Source organism: Citrus sinensis, chromosome 1 (genome assembly GCF_022201045.2).
Source record: "Citrus sinensis cultivar Valencia sweet orange chromosome 1, DVS_A1.0, whole genome shotgun sequence".
Classification (NCBI taxonomy): domain Eukaryota; kingdom Viridiplantae; phylum Streptophyta; class Magnoliopsida; order Sapindales; family Rutaceae; genus Citrus; species Citrus sinensis.
Window position 1 is genome coordinate 8,944,991 of NC_068556.1, and position 19,227 is coordinate 8,964,217.

At 31.9% G+C, this 19,227-nt stretch overlaps 1 protein-coding gene across 4 annotated transcripts in view; it reads right to left on the reverse strand.

Moving 5' to 3' along the window:
* The window catches only part of LOC102616576 (probable caffeoyl-CoA O-methyltransferase At4g26220), a 43,935-nt gene that overhangs the window by 4,446 nt on the left and 20,262 nt on the right, over positions 1–19,227 (reverse strand). The window contains exon 1 of one of the 4 annotated variants that reach the window (XM_052444750.1): positions 8,982–8,992. The exons of 1 other annotated variant lie outside the window; for it this stretch is intronic. The gene's annotated coding sequence lies outside the window, so the exon portion shown is untranslated. Of the gene's footprint in view, positions 1–2,663; positions 2,841–8,981; positions 8,993–19,227 lie in introns of those variants that run through there. 2 more of the 4 variants (XM_052444766.1, XM_052444640.1) reach the window with 2 other exon arrangements.

Below are 19,227 nucleotides of genomic sequence, written 5' to 3' on the forward strand. Positions count from 1 at the left end.
AACCCAATTTTTACTATATACTAAGATATCATCAAAAAATACCAGCACAAATTTCCTTAGGAATGGCTGAAAAATTTCATTCATAAGGCTTTGGAATGTTGATGGAGCATTCGTAAGACCGAAAGGCATGACCAAGAATTCATAGTGCCCTTCATGAGTTCTAAAGGCGGTTTTCAAGATGTCATCTGGGTGTACCCTAATCTGGTGGTATCCCGACCGCAAATCCAGCTTAGAGAAAAACTTAGCTCCATGTAACTCGTCCAGCAGCTCATCAATAACAGGTATGGGAAATTTATCCTTAATAGTGATAGAATTAAGGGCACGATAATCCACACACATGCGCCAAGTGTCATCCTTCTTTTTAACTAAGAGAATCGGAGAAGAAAATGGACTTACACTCCTCTGTATACTCCCCGCCGCGAGCAACTCCTTAATCATTCGTTCAATCTCTGCCTTCTGCACATATGGATACCTGTAGGGTCTTATATTTGGAGGAACACTATCAGGTAACAAGGGAATTCGATGATCTTGAGCCCTAGGTGGTGGCAAGCCTTTTGGTTCCATAAATACGCCGTGATATTTTTTTAATAAATGTTGCAACTCTGCTGGTTCATCTATAATGATTTCTGAAGTAGTAGAGTTAATACATGGCTCTAATAAAAGTGAAAAGATATGGGCAGCAGCAACTTGAGGAACTTGTTTGAGATCCTTTTGCATATGGACTGCCGAAACTAGCTTCAAGGGCCCAGCCGTAGAACCCCTTAACACCATTCTTCTTCCTTCCCACTTGAACTCCATCCATAAATTCTTGAAATCCCACAATATTGGACCCAATTGAGATAACCATTGAATTCCTAATACCATATCGCATCCCCCCAACGGAATCAGTCTCATATCTGCTCTGAACTCTCTCCCCTGCATACTCCAGACCAATTGCTTGCATGTTGCAGCACTAGCAATTTTGGAGCCATTAGCCACTGCCACCATTAATGGTTTATCTTGCTGTACTTCACATCCTGTCCGCTTGGCCACCGACACATCCAAGAAATTATGAGTACTACCCGAATCAATTAAGATGATAATTCCCTTCTTCTTTATATTTCCTTTAATCCTCATAGTTTGATGAGAGACAGCCCCAGACATAGCATGGAGAGACACCAAATGATCCTCTTCATCATCCCCAATTTTGTTGCCTTCATCACTGAGTTCTTCATCGTCTTCTCCTTCCAACAAGTAAATCTGCCGCTGTTTACATTTGTGCCCTGGTTCAAACTTCTCGTCGCAGTAGTAGCACAACTTCTTAGCCCTCCTCTCTTGCATTTCTGCAGCAGATATTCTTTTGATTGGAAGAATTTGCCCCATAGAATTGCGTTTCGATTCTGCTGTAGGGATTACATGGGAGGACATTGTCCTTGTTGAAGCCTTGGCTTCTTTGATCATTGCCTCCAAGGTACTCTCTTGTAACAAGGCTAATCCAACTGCTTGAATTAGCGTTTTCGGCTGAAACATGGCTACCTGATTCTTTATCGCATCTTTCAATCCGCTCACAAAGCATTGCACAAAAAAATCTTCCGGTAATCCTCGAGTTCTGGCCACCAATGCTTCAAATTGTTCTTGGTAAAGCCTTACTGTTGAAGTCTGCCTTAACTTACTGAGCTGTCCAACCGGGTTATCATATGTACCCGGACCGAACCGCGCCATTAAATCCGTAGAAAATTGCCTCCAACTAGGTTCTGCAACAGCCACCTCATATCCTTGGAACCATTCTAACGCTTTTCCTTCCAAATGAATGGTTGCCAATCCCACCATATCAGATTCTTCCACCCCATTGTATTTGAAAAACCGTTCACACTTGTAGACCCAACCACTAGGATTTTCTCCCTCAAATGTTGGAAAATTCAATTTTGAAAATCTCATCTGTGAGTTATACATACCAGGGTTCGACCCGGTTCTTGGCTTTATGGGAATACTACTCCCACCTTCCGATCTTGTTCCTGAAGCCCCTGATGTGCCCATCATTTGATCAAGTTTGAGACTGATCTCTGCCATCATCTGAGAAAACTCCTTCAATTCCATTGCCTGTTGGTTAGAAGCCTCTTGCAATTGTTGTACCGATTCTTCTAGACGTCGCTGATCGTGTGCTCTAGTTCCCTCCGCCATTTTTTTATGGTGCCAGTTCGCTGCTCTGATACCAATGAAACAGCCAGGAAGAAGAAACACTAATTTGACAAAAAAATCTGATTTTTTTATTGATAACTTTTCTCCCCTTTACAGCAGCCAACCCGCTTCTTTAAAAGCGAGCCAAAGAGCCCACATTGATTAAGCCACTATCTTCGGAAGAAAACACTTCAAACAATTTTAAATAACAAAAACAGTAATTCAAAACACCTAAAAAATAGCTAATGGAAATAATCCCAAAATAAAATATTGTCAAAAAATAAAAGGTCGTTACACCAATCTATCAGCGTTAGGCTTTCTAATCTAATGCCAAAATGATCTATATAGATTAAAAAATAAATCTTGGATTAAATTAAAAAAATCTAAAAAATTGTTATAAGAAATACCAAGGGCATCATTTATATCGACGAACAAGGCAAATTTCATAATTCAAGCACAGAGAAAAGAAATTCACAAAGATAAGATAAAGAGAAAAAGGAGAGTACCCAGATACAGTAATGTGAAGACAGCAATCCTGGTAATAATAAGAGGATTTGACCTCTCTTCCTCCTGAGATATTAGTTTTTTAAATGCTCGAATCCGCCCACGCATATGGGTTGGAACTTGGAAATCGAGTTGCCTTCTGGGTAAATAAATATAAATAAATAATTACAAAGCTTTCACTTCGGTTTTCTTTCGTTTAACATTACACTAATGATAAGACTATAAACTCCTCGCACAAATAAATGTAGCAAAAAGAGATTAATTGTATAAAATTATCATATAATTTAAAAAATAATACTTATTTATATAAATTTATTTATAGTTCTATCATTATTGTTAATATTAAAAATATTCTTCTTAGGCCTACAGACAAATTACTTCTTAAAATTTACACCATAGTCCTTATTTACTTAAAAATCATCAACAAACCACAAGAGATAAACATGATCTCAAATATTTTAATTTTATATACACATAGTGTTGATATAGTACAGGATAGTAGTTTTATTAAAGTTCAAGGACGCTATTATCTCATATGGTGTATTATACTAATATACCATATGATGTAATAGATTTTCAGATTTCAACAAAATACAAGATCTTGAATTGGATATATATGTGTGTTTGTGTGTGTGTATATATATATATATATATATATATATATATATATATATATATATATATATAAAGAGAGAGAGAGAGAGAGAGAGAGAGAGAGAGAGAGAGAGAGAGAGAGTTTAGCATCGATTTAATAGTGATTCTTAGCTACATCACTGATATCAAATATACAATTTCAATAATTTCATATCTCTATAATTTATATCTCAAGTGATGTGTTATGTGTGTTTGTTGACATAATTTTTTATTATTAATGTGATAATTGACATAGTGCTGAAGTGATACTAAATGTTCTTGTTCTAGCATACATTCTTGAAAGTAAAAAAAAAAAGTTAGCTCTTAAAGAGAGAAAACATCGAATTAATGACAAAGATAAATCCAAATGAACTAATAAGAAATATTAATGATTAGAAGCTTAAAAGTGTTATCATAAACTATGAATAATAAGCTTATATATACTAGCAGCTAACTTAATCTTAGTTCTTCTTAGACAAAAGAAATAATCTAAAATCCTAAATAGATTAGAATTACAAATATGACTTAAATAAGCTTAATAAAACCTGATAAATCTTAATAAAATACTAAATACTAAAGTGACTCAAATACTATAATTTCTAATATATTCCACCCTATATACTTCCTACATAAATCTCCTCCTCTGCAGAAAAAACTTATTCCTGAGTTTTGCTAATAATAAAAGACAATTTGAAGGATGAAACTTAAAGTAGAGTAGCAATGTACCTTGGAGCTCGAACTCGTAATCTTTTATACCAATTTTCCTTGAAACTTGAAATGCTCTATACTTTATTTTCCTTTTGGTCTTGATAGTCACTCTATGAAAAGGTAAAGTCTTATACGAACAAATAACTTCTAGGCCTCTCAAGTCTTTTGTCAAGCCTTGCTCAATGTTCCTGCCAATTAACTTTATCTTTAGTAACCATATCTTCTTCAAGAATAACTTTCTTGTCTCCACTATGAATAGGCAAAATTATATCAATTATCTTTGGGTCTTCTTGAATAATTGGTTGGCTTTAACTTCAAAAATCAATTATCTCTACATGATACTTTTGAAGTATAATGCTCTTTTCATCAACTTGATTTGATGAAGTCATATCAGTCATATTACCTTTTATAACAATCGATGCCTCTTCAACTTGAGTTTCTTGAAATTCAAATGTACCATTCAACTCAATGTTCAAATTAAGATCAGAAGCTACCTCATCTTGGTAATTTTGGGCACGACTTCAATTATTTTCTGATGCTTATAGGTATATCTTTGATTAAGTTGAAGTTCTAATAATGATTCTTGAGATTCTCTTGTTGAACTCTCTGTTGCCCCAGTTGAACGTTGCATTGATGGCAATGCCTTCATTAAATCTTGTAATGCCTTACTGATAGTTCAAGATGTTTTTCTCGTCGTTCATCTTCTATTTCCTCTTCATTTGAATCGTCTAAATTCGGAGGGGATAAAATAGCTTTTGCATTTCTACTAGAGCTACCTATTTCTTTAGCTTTGTTAATTGTCCTTTGGTTATCAAAATAATTGCTTGGATCAACATTATTGATACACTTTATTACCTAGTTATCTCTTTGGGCAAGTTTAATTTCTTTTAAATCTTATTTCACACCACGTAATATTTCTTCTATTACTATAATATGATTTTACATTGACTGTAAGGTTTTTGTTTTTTTGTACGATGCTTCTTTTAAATGGTTTTGTGATTATTTGAGTTGCTTTAATCTTCAAATTGAGTATTGCTTTCTCCAAAAACCATTATTGTTTTTTGGTTTTTTTTGGGGTTTTTATAAGAATAGAAAAATTAAAGGATAATAATATAATTAAAAGAAAATAACATGCAAAACTTATAGATAAAAAAATATGAATTTACCGACGATGGTGATCGGGGAAAAGGGAAAAGAAAGGTAGAACTGGAAGTTTGATGTTGGTGAGTGTGATAGCGTGGTGGTTTGACTTGGACCGAGATGTTTGGATCGAAAAATTGAAGTGAAGGTTGCAATTGGAATCTTGGTTTCATTTATAACCAACAATGAAATAGCGGATTGAGGCAATAGTCCAAAAGGATAGAGTGAATAATGAAGAAAAGTTTGGTTATGGCATGGTGGATGAACCAATGTGGTTTGCAGCCAAACAATTGGTAGTTAGTGTAGTAGTTGCGGTTGTTTTGGTGGTGTTTAGGTGACAGTTCAATGGTGAGATGGGTTAGGGGTCTGATGGATAGCTTTTTCTGGTTTTGATGGGGGTGGTGATTGACGAAAAAGATGAAGAATAACAGTAACAGTAGCCACGTACGATGACTGTGAAAGTAGTTATTGGCGGTTAGGTTTTTTGTTGATTTTTTTGTACTTAGTGGAATTAATGGATAATGAAGGAAGGATCAGTGTATGGAGGGTGGTTGGTGGTTAGGAAACCTCAGCATGGTGGAAACCTTTGCATGGTATAGAGAAAACTTTGATACCACTTGACGCAGTGCGAAAACGATACTAGATGTCGCTTTAGCGTACGTTCTTGAAACTCAAGAAAGAATAACTCTCAAATAGAAAACATCAAATTAACGACAAAGATAAACCCGAAAGGAATAATTGAAAATATAATTAATGAAAAGCTTAAAGGTGTTGCCACAAACTATGAATAAAAAGCCTATATATACTAGTAGCTAACTTAATTCTCGATACTTATAAAAGATACTCTAACGCTTATGTTTGTCTTTCTTTAAAAAGTGTTTAAAATAAGAAGTATTGACTTTCGTTCAATCTTTCTTGTTATTAGAATGCTTTAACTGGTTCTAAATGTTCCACCTTCAAAATCGATTTGTCTTTGTTCTTTAGTTTATTATTTGAATCTTAAAAGGCATGTGATTGTGAACATAAAAGTTTTGTCTACATGTTTCTTTTGCTCTAAAAAAGAATATCAAGTAGAAGTAGTCATGGGTCTTTGACCCGAAGATTCACTCACATAGTAAGTGCTAGTTTTACTTTTTATTATTATTATTCTAGCTTTTAAGATAAATAAAGGTAGTTCTAAGAGTATAGTTAACGATTAGTGAAAGCTTTAAGTTCAAGGGTGGGTGAGAGTTAATGAGGATAATGTAAGGGGAGGGTTTATTGGTGTGTGAAGCTTTAACATCCCTTTAAAGCTCTAATGGATATAGCAAAGTTAATCCATAAATTTAGGACAATAAATTTAGAAGAGGAGTACAAGGATATAATTTCTTTTGTAAGTAGAATGAAGTTAGAAAAAGAGAAAATATCAACTAGATGTTTGATTAGAAAAGCATTGTAAACAAGATGTGTAAATAAAGAAAGGCTTAAAATTGTGATGCAATAGGCTTGGAGAATGGAAAAGAGGTGAAGATAAAGCTTAGGAGAAAATATTTTCTTGTTTTAAAAAAGCTCTCATAGTTCGTTAAGAACTCGAGTAGGCAACATCCTAAAATAGGAGTTCACAAAAGCCGCCTTTTAGGTTTAAATACATAATGTCCTAATAATGTGTATGGACGTGGATACCATTAGGGAAATAAGATAGAACATTAGGAAAGTAGAAGATGTTGGTACTGATGCTGAAAGGGAATGTATTGGAGAATTCGTCAGAGTAAGGGTATCTATAGGTATTATTAAGCCTCTGAAAAAGATTCTTACATAAAGCTAGAGAATAATAAGACAGTGTCAGTGCCACTAGTCTATAAAAGATTACCAGACTTTTGCTTTTGTTGTGGGTGTATTGGCCACTTATACAAGGAGTATGTTAATTACAAAGGGTAGTACAAAGAGGATTTGGCTTATGATGTTTGGTGAAAGCAATCAAATCCACTAATAAACCCAAGTCTAGTACAAGTAGGGAACAATAGAGTAGAGATTCCAACAAACCGCACAAGGAATATGCAAGCATAGAGAAAGCTATAAGTCCTCAACAGAAACATGACCAATCAAACTCAGAGGGTGAAAGTAGGTCAGGGTCAACCCAAAAAATCAATAAAGGATCAATGTAACACTAATGAAAACTTGTCAAGTGGAGAAGGTTATTGAAACATCATTAATAAAAGAGGTTGAAGTTCCAAGAAAGCAGCAAGTTGACTAAAAAAAACTAATAAAGGTAGCTAGTAATATCACATCCTAAAAAGAGCGGGGCACAAAGGCTGGAAAAGAAAAAGTGAGGGAAATTAAAGTTGAAATGTACACAAACAAATGCAATAATTTGGGCCTAAACTGCAATTATACCACAACACCAAATCAAGCCCAAATTAATTTGGAGACAAAGGAGAAGGAAGTTAATGGGTTCAATTGAAATAAACGCAAGCCAGAAAAAAGAAAATGAAAAAAAAAAGGCTAGAAGCACAAGTAAGCATAGAGGAATTGGTTTCGGCTAATAGCTTCCAAACGACCTAATAGTGAGATAAACTGATCAAGCCCTAAAACCAAACAACATAAGAAAGTAAGCCTAAATAAAACAACACCAAAACACCATCAACTCAATTCCCCTTCAGCACAACTTAAACTCTACGGGATGCTACAATAAAGGAGGTAATGGAAGTATCAATTTCAACAATAGAGGGTTCATTGGTGGTAGCTGGAACCCAATCCTGTCAATAGCCATGAATATCCTTAGCTAACTGTTTGGGGTTTACAGAATGACTAAACATTCCTACCTCTAAAAGAAAATCTTGAGTTGCATAGACCTCAAATTGTATTTTTATGTGAAACAAAGTTGATGTCTAGGTAAATTGATTAACACTAGAAAGTGTATATTTAATAAATATTAAAATCATTATTTTGTACTTACAATGTTGATAACACTAAGAATTTCATCACATTTACAAATCTTTAACCTATTTTATGACTTGTTTATTTTTATATATTTTTAAGTATGATTGATATGCTTTGTAGGAAATTCCTAAATTAAGATGCTTGAATTGAAGATTTGGATGTGAAATTTAGATTTCGGAGACTTAGAAACCTTTAGAAAAATCACTAGTCTTTTTTTATCTGACATTATTTCTAAATGGTTGAGATCGTGCCACATGTCCGAGCTCACATGCACCTTGTTGTACTAGATTTAACACATCAAATTGGGAAGATCAAAAGGAGGATCTTACTTTGACTTCAAATGTAGCCATTAATTATGTTGAATTCAACGATCCATAATGGTTGCAATTTCAGACCCCTAGATTGCACTATTAAATCTCATCCCATGGTTGCAATCGTAAGCTCACCAAAACTTTCATGTAAATACCCACACTTGATCACTCAAAATTTGCCTACATAAAAGCAAGAGCTTAATTAGGTGTGCTAGATATTGGAGAAAGAATGAAATGAGAGAATTGTGTGGTGGATTTTAGGGATGAGCTTTTTGGGTGTAAATCTAGAGTGAATTTTAGAGGAAAAGTTTCTTGTCTTCTCTTTTGTTTTTCAATTTTCTTTTATTGTACATCATGAGTTATTAAATAAAATGAGTGTTTTTCTTGTCAATATAAATGGCTAATTTAATAAACTAAGGTGAAGGGTGAAGCTTGAGGATTTAGATCATGAAATTAATTACCCTCTTAAGTGAGTTCTTATTGGAGAAAAATCAGTTTTTTAATTTTTATAAAAACTTTTAGGATCGCTCTCATACAATATATAAGAATTTGTAATCTTGAAATCGTACCTAGAAAATCCGATTTGGCTTTTTCCGCTGAAGTGATTTAGACTCCCAGATCACGATCCGTCACCATCTCTTCTGTTAGATCACGATCCGTCACCACCACTCCTATTAGATCACGATCCGCCACCAAATAATCTTCCAGACTATGACTCAAGATTGATCTGCACTTGACGCGTGGGCGCCTTTATCACCACTAAAGCAACTAGCACGAGAAAATTTTTCTCTCAAAATTAGAGAGAAAAAATCTTTTTCTTTGATCCGTATAAAGTGGCTGCTATTTTTTTCTTTGGGGAGAAAATAAGCTCTTTTGTATCTTTATCTAGTGAAAATCCTAGGCTCCATTTTTTTATATTATTTAATTCTATTAAATCAAGTTTGATTTAAATTAAAAATAATAAACCAAAAGTAACATTACTTCTTTTTTGTCATAGGAGCCCACCTTGTAAAATAACACAAAACCTCTTAGACACAAGTACATTACATAGAGCCTCCCACTAAATATTATATTTAGGTTTTTAACCCAAATAGCTAGTTATCTTGCTTATTAATCCAGTAGTGGCGCTGTCAATTAAATGAGCTAACCCGGGGATCATTTGGGAACATACAATAGTGGCTATAATAATTAGGCATGTAATTAAACTAGCCCAATTATTTAATTCCAAATCTACTGCACTAAAAGATTGGAACTGGCCTCTATAATTGTATGCTCGAATAATAATTCGTCTCAAGCCACATCATTTCTTTACTGCATAATCCTTTGTACCACATCGTTAATTAAATCGATATCTCAACTGTCCAATCGATTTAATTACATCTTATTCTTTGATACTTACTTGTTTTCTCTAATGATCATTTTTAACATACTAAATATGTTGACACACTCTGGCCAGAGAATTCTATGATCAAGTGCTGAAAACCCATCAAGAGATGTGTTGTACAAATTCTATATTGTTAATCTATAACTCCAACACTCATAATTGCTCCCACCAAAATACCGGGTAATCTTGACCACAATTGTGTGTCGTGTCCATTGGTAACTCAAATGGAATAACAATTACAATCATGAAAACATAACTAACTCAAGATTAAGATTACAGTAAAATCAATGCCTATGAGATTTAATAAGTCTGACAGTCATTTCAAAGTTAATTAAATCTCGTATGTGATCTAGCTCAATGTAGTCAAACTACATCAATAAATTCATACACGATTAAGACAAATCATTCAATGAATTCACTACAGTCTAAACATAAATAGAGCGCCCAACTCTATTTATCAACTGCGAACTTAATTTATTTAATCATAAGATAACTTGTATTTATGTCTTCTGTGAATCCATATGATGATCACATAAATACATATAATATGATTAAACAGACCTTATTCAAAATATTTATGCAATTGAAAATGTCTCAAATATTTTATTAATCAGAAAATAAATTAATATGCTTTAAAAGAGCACATAATCCCAACAGTTTTAAGTTTATTCTAGTTGTTACATATTTATAATTTGTATTCATTTTTTACCGGTTACTTTTATGGCATGTTAATTTATAGATGTTCATTCCCTTTGAATCTATATGACATTTTGACATGATATCGACACACCAACATTATGTACTTGATCCCATATTTATTTATACAAACTGTTGGTTAAGAATTAAATGACATAACAATTAATTGGCAAAATAAATGCAAAATACAAATATGAGAGAGCATTATGACTATAATTTAAAAACCGAGAGTAAATCTCATAACTTTAGTGCTTTTCTAGATTGTTCCCTATAAATTTCTTTTCTACAATTAATTTTTGTTAATAATTAACTATTATACTTTTAAATTCCCTGTGATTTGACCCCGTACTTATCAAAATGAAGTTTTCACAAGTTTTATAATAATACCAAAATTTCAGTCCTTGAACTAGTAAAGTGAATTGGAGCTTGATTATGACTTGTCCTTCGCAGGCTAAATGAACATGGATTTTGGACCTCTAAAATTAAAATTAAGGCTTGAAATTTAAATTGATTACCTAATTAGTCGGTAGTTTTTAAGAGATTTTTTAAAAGAAAAGAGTTCCACCTCTCGAGGTAAGTATTTCTTTCTTTTATCTTTCTTGTAATTTCATTTTTCTTTAATTCCATTTTTTTTTGCATTTTATTTTATGCTTTATTATTGTTGGTGGCTGGTTCTATAATACTACCTAAATTGTTAATATTTTGTTAATATGTTGTTATCTTTGATTAATTATTTATATGGCTAGTTCAACCGCCTATTATTTTAATTTTAGTTAACTAATTTTTAGTTTATTTATTTTTCTTATTTATTTATTGTTATTTTAAAGTCTTGTATATATATATATATATATTGTATATCGCTTGCTTATTTAATTTTTAGTTTTTTTATTTTGCGTAATTTTCATTTAATGTTTCATGCATTACTTGTTTCTGCATCATTTTTTTTAACTTATTTGACATTCACTCATACATCATCAGCATTCTATGAGACATTCATCTTGTACAAATAATGGCAGTTTAATTAGAAAATCACCTTCACTACCCTTAAACATGGCTAACTTCGAATCTTATAAACTTTCAGAGCAAGGAAATAACCAAACCCCACAAAATTTGCATGAACATCATACACTTAGCGATTTCATACATCCTATTAGAATAGGAGCACTGTCATGCATAGTTTTCCCTTGTGAAGTATCACGTTTTAATTTCAAATCTTGTATCATTCAACTTTTACCTACTTTTCATAGTTTTGTGTATGAAAATCAATACCTATGTTTGAGAGAATTTGAGGAAGTTTGCAATACTTGTATTGATCAAAATTATAGCATGAACATAATCATACTTAATTTTTTCCTTTTTCCACTAAAGGAAAAAGATAAAACATGACTACAAAATCTTAGGTTAGGATCTATCACAACTTGGGATAAAATGTAAGCAAATTTTTTAAAAATATTCTTTCCACCTTAGTTCTTTTAAAATTCAAATCACTACCTTCACTCAAAAGTCAGGAGAGATTCTTTACCGATGTTGGGATAAGTTCAAAGAGTTACGTAACATTTTCCCACATCATGTTTTTAAAACATTGTGGTTAATGTCACATGTCTATGCGGGATTAACATCCTTAGTAGATAAGTTGTTGAAATGATGTATAATGATGAGTTTAGAAACAAAAGTCCTGAAGATGCATTAAATTATCTTGACATATAGCAGAGAATGCACAACACTTGGACATAGTTTATGAGTAGTCGAGTAAACCCCAATTATCTCTATTTGGTAAATGCATGCACAACCTTAAGGAAAAAGAGTGATCATGTTAAATCTATTCAAGATATTTCATGTCATATTTGCAGTTCCACTGACCATTTTATGCAGGATTGTCTAACCTTGCCAGCTCTGAAAGAAAGTTTGCGTGAACAATCAAATGTCATAGACAATTTCAAAAGGTTGAACCCTATCTATACTCATAGACCTATAACTCCAGTTAGAGAAATCACCCAAATTTCAGTTGGAGAAATGACAATCATGCACAAACTTTATAACCACATCCTCTATGTCAGAATTTTCAAAACTCACAAGGTTACCTACCTTATGTCCCACCAAAAAAAAAAAAAAAAAAACTCTTGAAAGATATATTGCATTCATTCATTGAAAACAAGAGTCTATCAATAACCAAACCATGCAAAATTCGACCAATTTGATAGACACCATCTCCAAACTTACATTAGCCCTCACAATTAAAAAAAAAAAAGATAAGTTTCCTTCTCAATTAGAATAAAATCCCAAGAATCAACAACATCCTCAATTAGTACATGAAAACCAAAACATGAGCCAAATTAAATTGGTTATAACTATTCCTAGTGGTAAAGTGGTCGAAAAATACATTTTTAATTGTCATGAAATTAGTAAAGAGTCAATTTCAGAGAGTAAGGAAAAGTTGAATGAACCTCTAACCCATTAAAAGATAATCAACTTTTCTCATGTACCCCCATTTCCTCAAGCAGTAATTAAGTCAAAGAAATCTAACCACAATCCTAAGATTTATAAAATTTTTAAACAAGTGAAGATCAACAATCGTTTGCTGGACATCATTGAATATGTACCATCTTGTGCTAAATTTCTAAAAGATTATGCACTGTAAAAAGGAAACATAAGGTGCAAAAAAAAAAAAAAAAACTTTCTAACAACATAGCTAAGTTTTATTCTCAGCTAATAATGCTTTGTCCAACTATTTCTTGCATTACGGTGGCTATAAAATTGAACATGTTGTGTGAGTGTCAACTTATTTACTTATTCAGTATAGCAAAAATATAATCTTGGTGAGCTAAAACCAACTTCTACTATTTTTTTAGTTGTCGATAGGTCAATTAGGGTACGAAAAGGGATAATTGAAGATATATTATTCTGAGTCAATAAATTTATATATCCTGCGGATTTTATTATTTTGAAAATTAAACCAATTACTAATGAATGCAAATAAATTTATGTCATATTAGGTTGACCATTTCTAGGCACTCCTAATGCTTTAATTAATTGCCGGAATGGAGTGATGAATTTATCTTTTAACACTATGACATTGGAATTTAATGTGTTCAATATGTGTAAACGGCCTTGTGAAAACGAAGATGAAGACAATGAGAATGAGAAGATTGAGCTAATTAAACCAATCATTGAAGAACATATTCAGGACAAGAAATTTACGAACTGTATGAAAATTTGTTTTTGCTAGTTTACTTAAATCAAGTAAAGAATTAGAATGTAATATTGCTAACATATGTTCTATCCTTGATTTTCCGTAGGTGGCTGAAGATGACAGTAGCAAATTGAACTTTGAAGATTTGATACAATTTTAAGGGACCAAAAAAAGAGGAAGCATTAAAGCTTAAATTGAAGCTTTTACCTGAAGAATTAAAGTATGGACTCTTAGAAGATTAGCAAATCTATCTAATGATAATTTCTTCCTAACTCACAAACGACCAAGAAGGTGAGTTACTGACTGTTCTGAAAAGGCATAAAATTGCATTTGGTTGGACCTTGCAGAACATAAAAGGGCATTAACCCTTTCATTTGTACACACAAAATACAGTTAGAGGAAAATACCAAAATAAGCCGTCAACCACAAAGAAGACTAAGTAAAGAATGAAGTCTAGAGAGCTACTATATAGAGGAATTATCTATCTTATCTTTGATAGTAAATAGATAAATTCAACATAAGTATTACCAAAGAAATCTAGAATAACTGTTGTAAAAAATGAGAAAGGTGAGTCAATCCTGACATAAATCCTATTTAATTGGCGCATGTACATTGATTATGGAAAATTAAATGATGCCACTAAAAAAAACTATTTTCCCATTTTATTTCTAGACCAAATTCTCGAGAGAATAAAAGACAACCTTGCTACTGCTTTTTTGATGACCACTCAAGATATTATCAAATTCTATAGCCTTAGAAGACCAAGAAAATACCACATTCACATGCCCATTTAGAACATTTGCATTTATCTTACAAAGTTTCAGAGATGCATGCTAAACATTTTTAGTTACATAGTTGAAAATTGTTTGGAGGTTTTCATGGGTAATTTAACTGTGTCTAAAAATTATTTTGATACATGTCTTTATAATTTAAAAAGAGTTTTGGAAAGTTGCAAAGGAAAATGACTTGTTTTAAATTGGAAAAAATGTCATTTCATGACCATTTCCAAAAATGTCTTAGGCCATGTCATGTTTTTAAGAAGAATTAAAGTTGATAAAGTCAAAGTCGAAGTTATCTCAAAATTACCTTCACTAAAGACAACTAGGGAAGTTTGTTCATTTGTTAAGATATGCCTAGTTTTATAGGAGGTTTACAAAAGAATTTAGTGTCATACCCAAACTACTTTGTAACCTTCTGATAAAAGACACACTATTTAAGTAAATCAAAGATTGTTAGAAAGTCTTTGAAAAGATAATTAGTCTTTTAACATCAACCCTATAATGCAACACCCTAATTGGTCTTTACCTTTTGAACTATACTAGGGATTTTATTATTGGAGCTGTTTTAGGACCAAAGAAAAAAAAAATAAATATAAGCTCTTTGTTATTGATTACGCAAGTAGAACTTTTAATAGTGCCCAAGTAAATTATACCACTATTGAAAAAGAACTACTTCCTGTAATATTTATATTGGATAAATTTCAATCGCATTTAATTAGTTCATTTACTATTGTTTATTATGCTCATGTTACCGTTAGATATTTAATATCTAAACACGATACCAAGCCTAGATTAATATAATGGATTTTACTGCTCCAAGAATTCAACCTTAGAATCAAAGACAAAAGGAGCCAAAAACATTGTTGCAGACCACCTGTCAAGACTCACAAATGAGTCTTTAATTGATATAACACCATCAATGATTCTTTCCATGATAAATTTTAGTTTTCTATACACAACATGTCTTGGTATGCTAACATTGTTAATTATCATGTGATAGGTGAAATGCCATCTGATTAGAACTTCTTGGATAAGAAAAAATTCTTAATCAAGGTGAAAAGTTTATATTGGGATGATCCATACTTGTTCAAATATTGTGCTGATCAAAATTTTTAGAGATGCATATCGGATGACGAGGTAAGTAGTGTTATTCAATTTTGCCATTCTAAAGCATGTGAAGGCCAATTTTCTTCAAAAAAGATAGCGGCAAAAATATTACAGTGTAGATTTTATTGGCTCACGTTATTTAAAGATTCACATACATTTTTTAAAACGTGTAAGAATTATCAAATGTTTAGGTCACTTTCAAATCAAAATATGATGCCTTTAAACCCATCCTTATTGTTGAAATATTTGATTATTGGGGAATAGATTTTATGTGCCAACTTTTAATTATCATTTCGATTTGTATATATTTTGATTGTTGTTGATTATATTTCAAAATGGATTGAAGTGCTTCCTCTTAGGCACAACATTCACAAAAAATCCGATCCATTTTTTAAAAGCAAATCTTTTGAACAAATTTAGAATCCTTCAAATCATTATCAGTGATGGAGGTAAGCATTTTTGTTACAAGTCATTTGAGTTTTTAATGAAAAAACATGGAATTACATGTAAAGTTTCTACTGTTTATTACCCTAAAACAAATGATCAAGTTAATTTAACAAATAGGGAGATAAAACAAATTTTGGAAAATATAGTTAACCCAAACTATAAAGATTGGTCTCTTCAACTTACTAATGCATTTTGGGCTTACTATACTGCATTTAAGACATCTTTAGGAATGCCATCCTATCGGTTGGTCTATGGTAAACTTTGCCACTTACTGGTTGAACTTGAGAATAAATCATTTTAGGCTGTTAAAACTTTTAATTCAAATCTTGATGATGCTGTTAATTTATCTAAATTACAATGAAATGAACTTGTGGAATTAAGGAATGATGCATATAAAAATTCAAGAATTACTAAGGTAAGAACCAAAGCCTTTCATGATAAAAGAATTTTTTAAAAAATTTTTGAAATTAGTCAAAAAGTATTGTTTTATAATTCTCATATTATTTTTGTTGCCAAGGAAGTTAAAATCAAAGCGGAATGGTCATTTATTGTGAAAAATGTACACACACATGGAGCCGCAGAAATAAAAAGTCCGAAGAATAGTAATGAATTCAAACTAAATGGACAATGATTGAAACCATTCTTGGAAAACTCAATGTCTTGAGAAACCTTTTTTCTGTCTAATCCTGATTATTCTCTATGATCTTGATTATTGTGGAAATTAAATCTCATCTTGTTACTTGTTTTTTTTTTTTTTTGGTTTTGTTTTGTGTTTTTGTGTTTTTGTCTTTTTCAGGTTTTGCATAAGTATTTTCCTATGATCCTAATTATTCTCTATGATCCTGATTACTGTGGAAACTAAATCTCATCTTGTTACTTGTTTTGTTTTTCTTGACTCTCACACTTGGTTTTTTTTAGTTCATCCTAATAACTAAAACCTCAAAATCAAGTATGAAAGAAATACAACATGAATTACATAAGTATTTTCCTTCTCTCTCTCAAAATGCTCTTTAAAAGATTTACAAAGCTCGTGTTGAACGATTACATTTGTTAATGATCTATGGGATTCAAATGATATTTGTTGGATAATTGAAGCAAAAGTTTGATTGGCAAGTGAGTTTTCTAATCTTTTTATTTCTTACATGCTTGGTCTTGGGAAAAGCACATTTGCTAAAAAAGTTCATTAAGGATGGCCTATGTAAAGAATTATTAGATAATATCTTGCAATCTCTAGAGACATATCCAAGTGGCTATGTGTGACGCAAGATTCACAATTTATGGACACAATTCCTAAAAGAAAGTGCACAATTAAATCTTAGGAATCTGACTTAAAAATACGTTGTTTGCTAATTTATAAGAAATTGGATAAGAAGCTTATCCCTAATCTATAGAGGGCGTTTAAGCCATTACTAGACGTAAAATCAAAGGAAGATGTTAGGCACAATCAAAACTACCAATACATATCCTTTTTATTTTTCTATGATTACTTTACTCTAACTTCGTAGACTTATTTATTTGAAATTTCCTGTAGGTTCTAGTTAATTATCATTTCAACTGTTTCTTACACTCTGTTTGACAATTGCCAACCTCCGAATTTATTATCATTGATGCATTGCCTTTCTTAGATTTATAAATATTTTGTTAGATATATCTCTTTCTTGTATGATCCAAATCTTTAAAAGAAAGAGAATCACAATGGCAACAGTTCCAGTTAGACAGCTTAAAAATATTTGTATATTTTATGGATTAACTTCTAGACATGCTCTAAATTTTGTTGAGGCTGTCAAAGATCTTAAAAGGGTATGTCTGAGAGAAAAATACATTTAATATATGAAGGTAGTGATCTTGAATTAATGGGGGCTGTCTCGCAAGCTACAGACATTGGAGGAAGTCAAGTTTTGGGTATAGTCCCAAAAGCCTTAACTAGAGGAAACATCATCGAAAAAACAAATGGAGAAGAGCTCCTTATCACATGTTTGCATAAACGTCTTATTGCAAAAATTGAACATGCTAATGCTTTTATTGCTTTGCCAGGTGGACTTGGCACCTTAGAAGAAATTTTCACTATTACATCCTAGGCACAACTAAACATTCATTAAATATCTATCGGGTTGTTAGATGTAAATTATTACTATGGTCTTTGATGATGTCTTTTGGTGATACTGTGAGGCACAGTTTCATTTCCCCTTCGTTATAAGGAATCCTTGTCCGTGCCAAACTCGTTACTGAATTAATTGATCGACTACAAGAATATTAGCCTGAAACCAACCTACTCAATTATCACTAGACTAGTCACATGTTGAAAATGGCAAGAAGCGTAAAATGATGGACTTGAATCTTCATATGTAATTCTTTTTTATTTTTTTATATACTAGGTGTATTTGTTTATAGATGTCTATTTTCCTTCACATTTATCAAATGCAGTCTTCTAAACTTTACCTTTTTTTCTTTATACATTGAGGATAATGTCTCATCTAGTTAAAGGGAGGGGATAGTTGGTATAACATGCTTTAAAAAATGGCAGATTAAGAAGTTCCTTTTGTTACTCCTAAAATGCATCATTTTCTCTATTTTGTATTTTCTAATAAAAGCTATTTTTGTTCTTTTCTCCTGAAAAATTAAATTTATGAGCACTTCTTTCTAATAGCTTTTACTTATCTATTATCTGATGCATGTTATTAAACCATTCCAGCACACACACACACACAACATGACATATACTTGCGGCTGTGAGTATTTAGTTCTCTTGGTTTGTTTGAGGTGACATCTAATGCAGTGGAAAATGTGTGATTTATTTGAGAAAAACATTCTAACTTTTTCTTAGTAACCGGGCATTTTACCTAATCAGTAGTGATTATTCGCGTAAAACAATAAAGTTTTGGTTATAAAAAAAATCAATAAATCATTAGTTTTATATAGTAACTGGGCATCTTGCCTAATCAATAGTGATTACTTGAGTATGATGGTAAAACTCTATAAAAAAAATAATAATAAAATAAAATATGTTCAATTTTACTATATCTGAAATATGAGTAATTAAGCTCGTAGGAGTATTTCAACACCAAGTGCCCTAAGGCCAACTGGTTCGGAAGTTATTGGCCCAAAGCTCACTACATAGGTTGAAAATTTATTGTTTGTTTAGTTATTTATAAATAATCCAATACTTAATGATAGAAACCATAATGAACCTTAGAACAAAAATATTATGCTCTTTCTATGAAACAACATAAGTTTTGTCTTTATTTACAAATG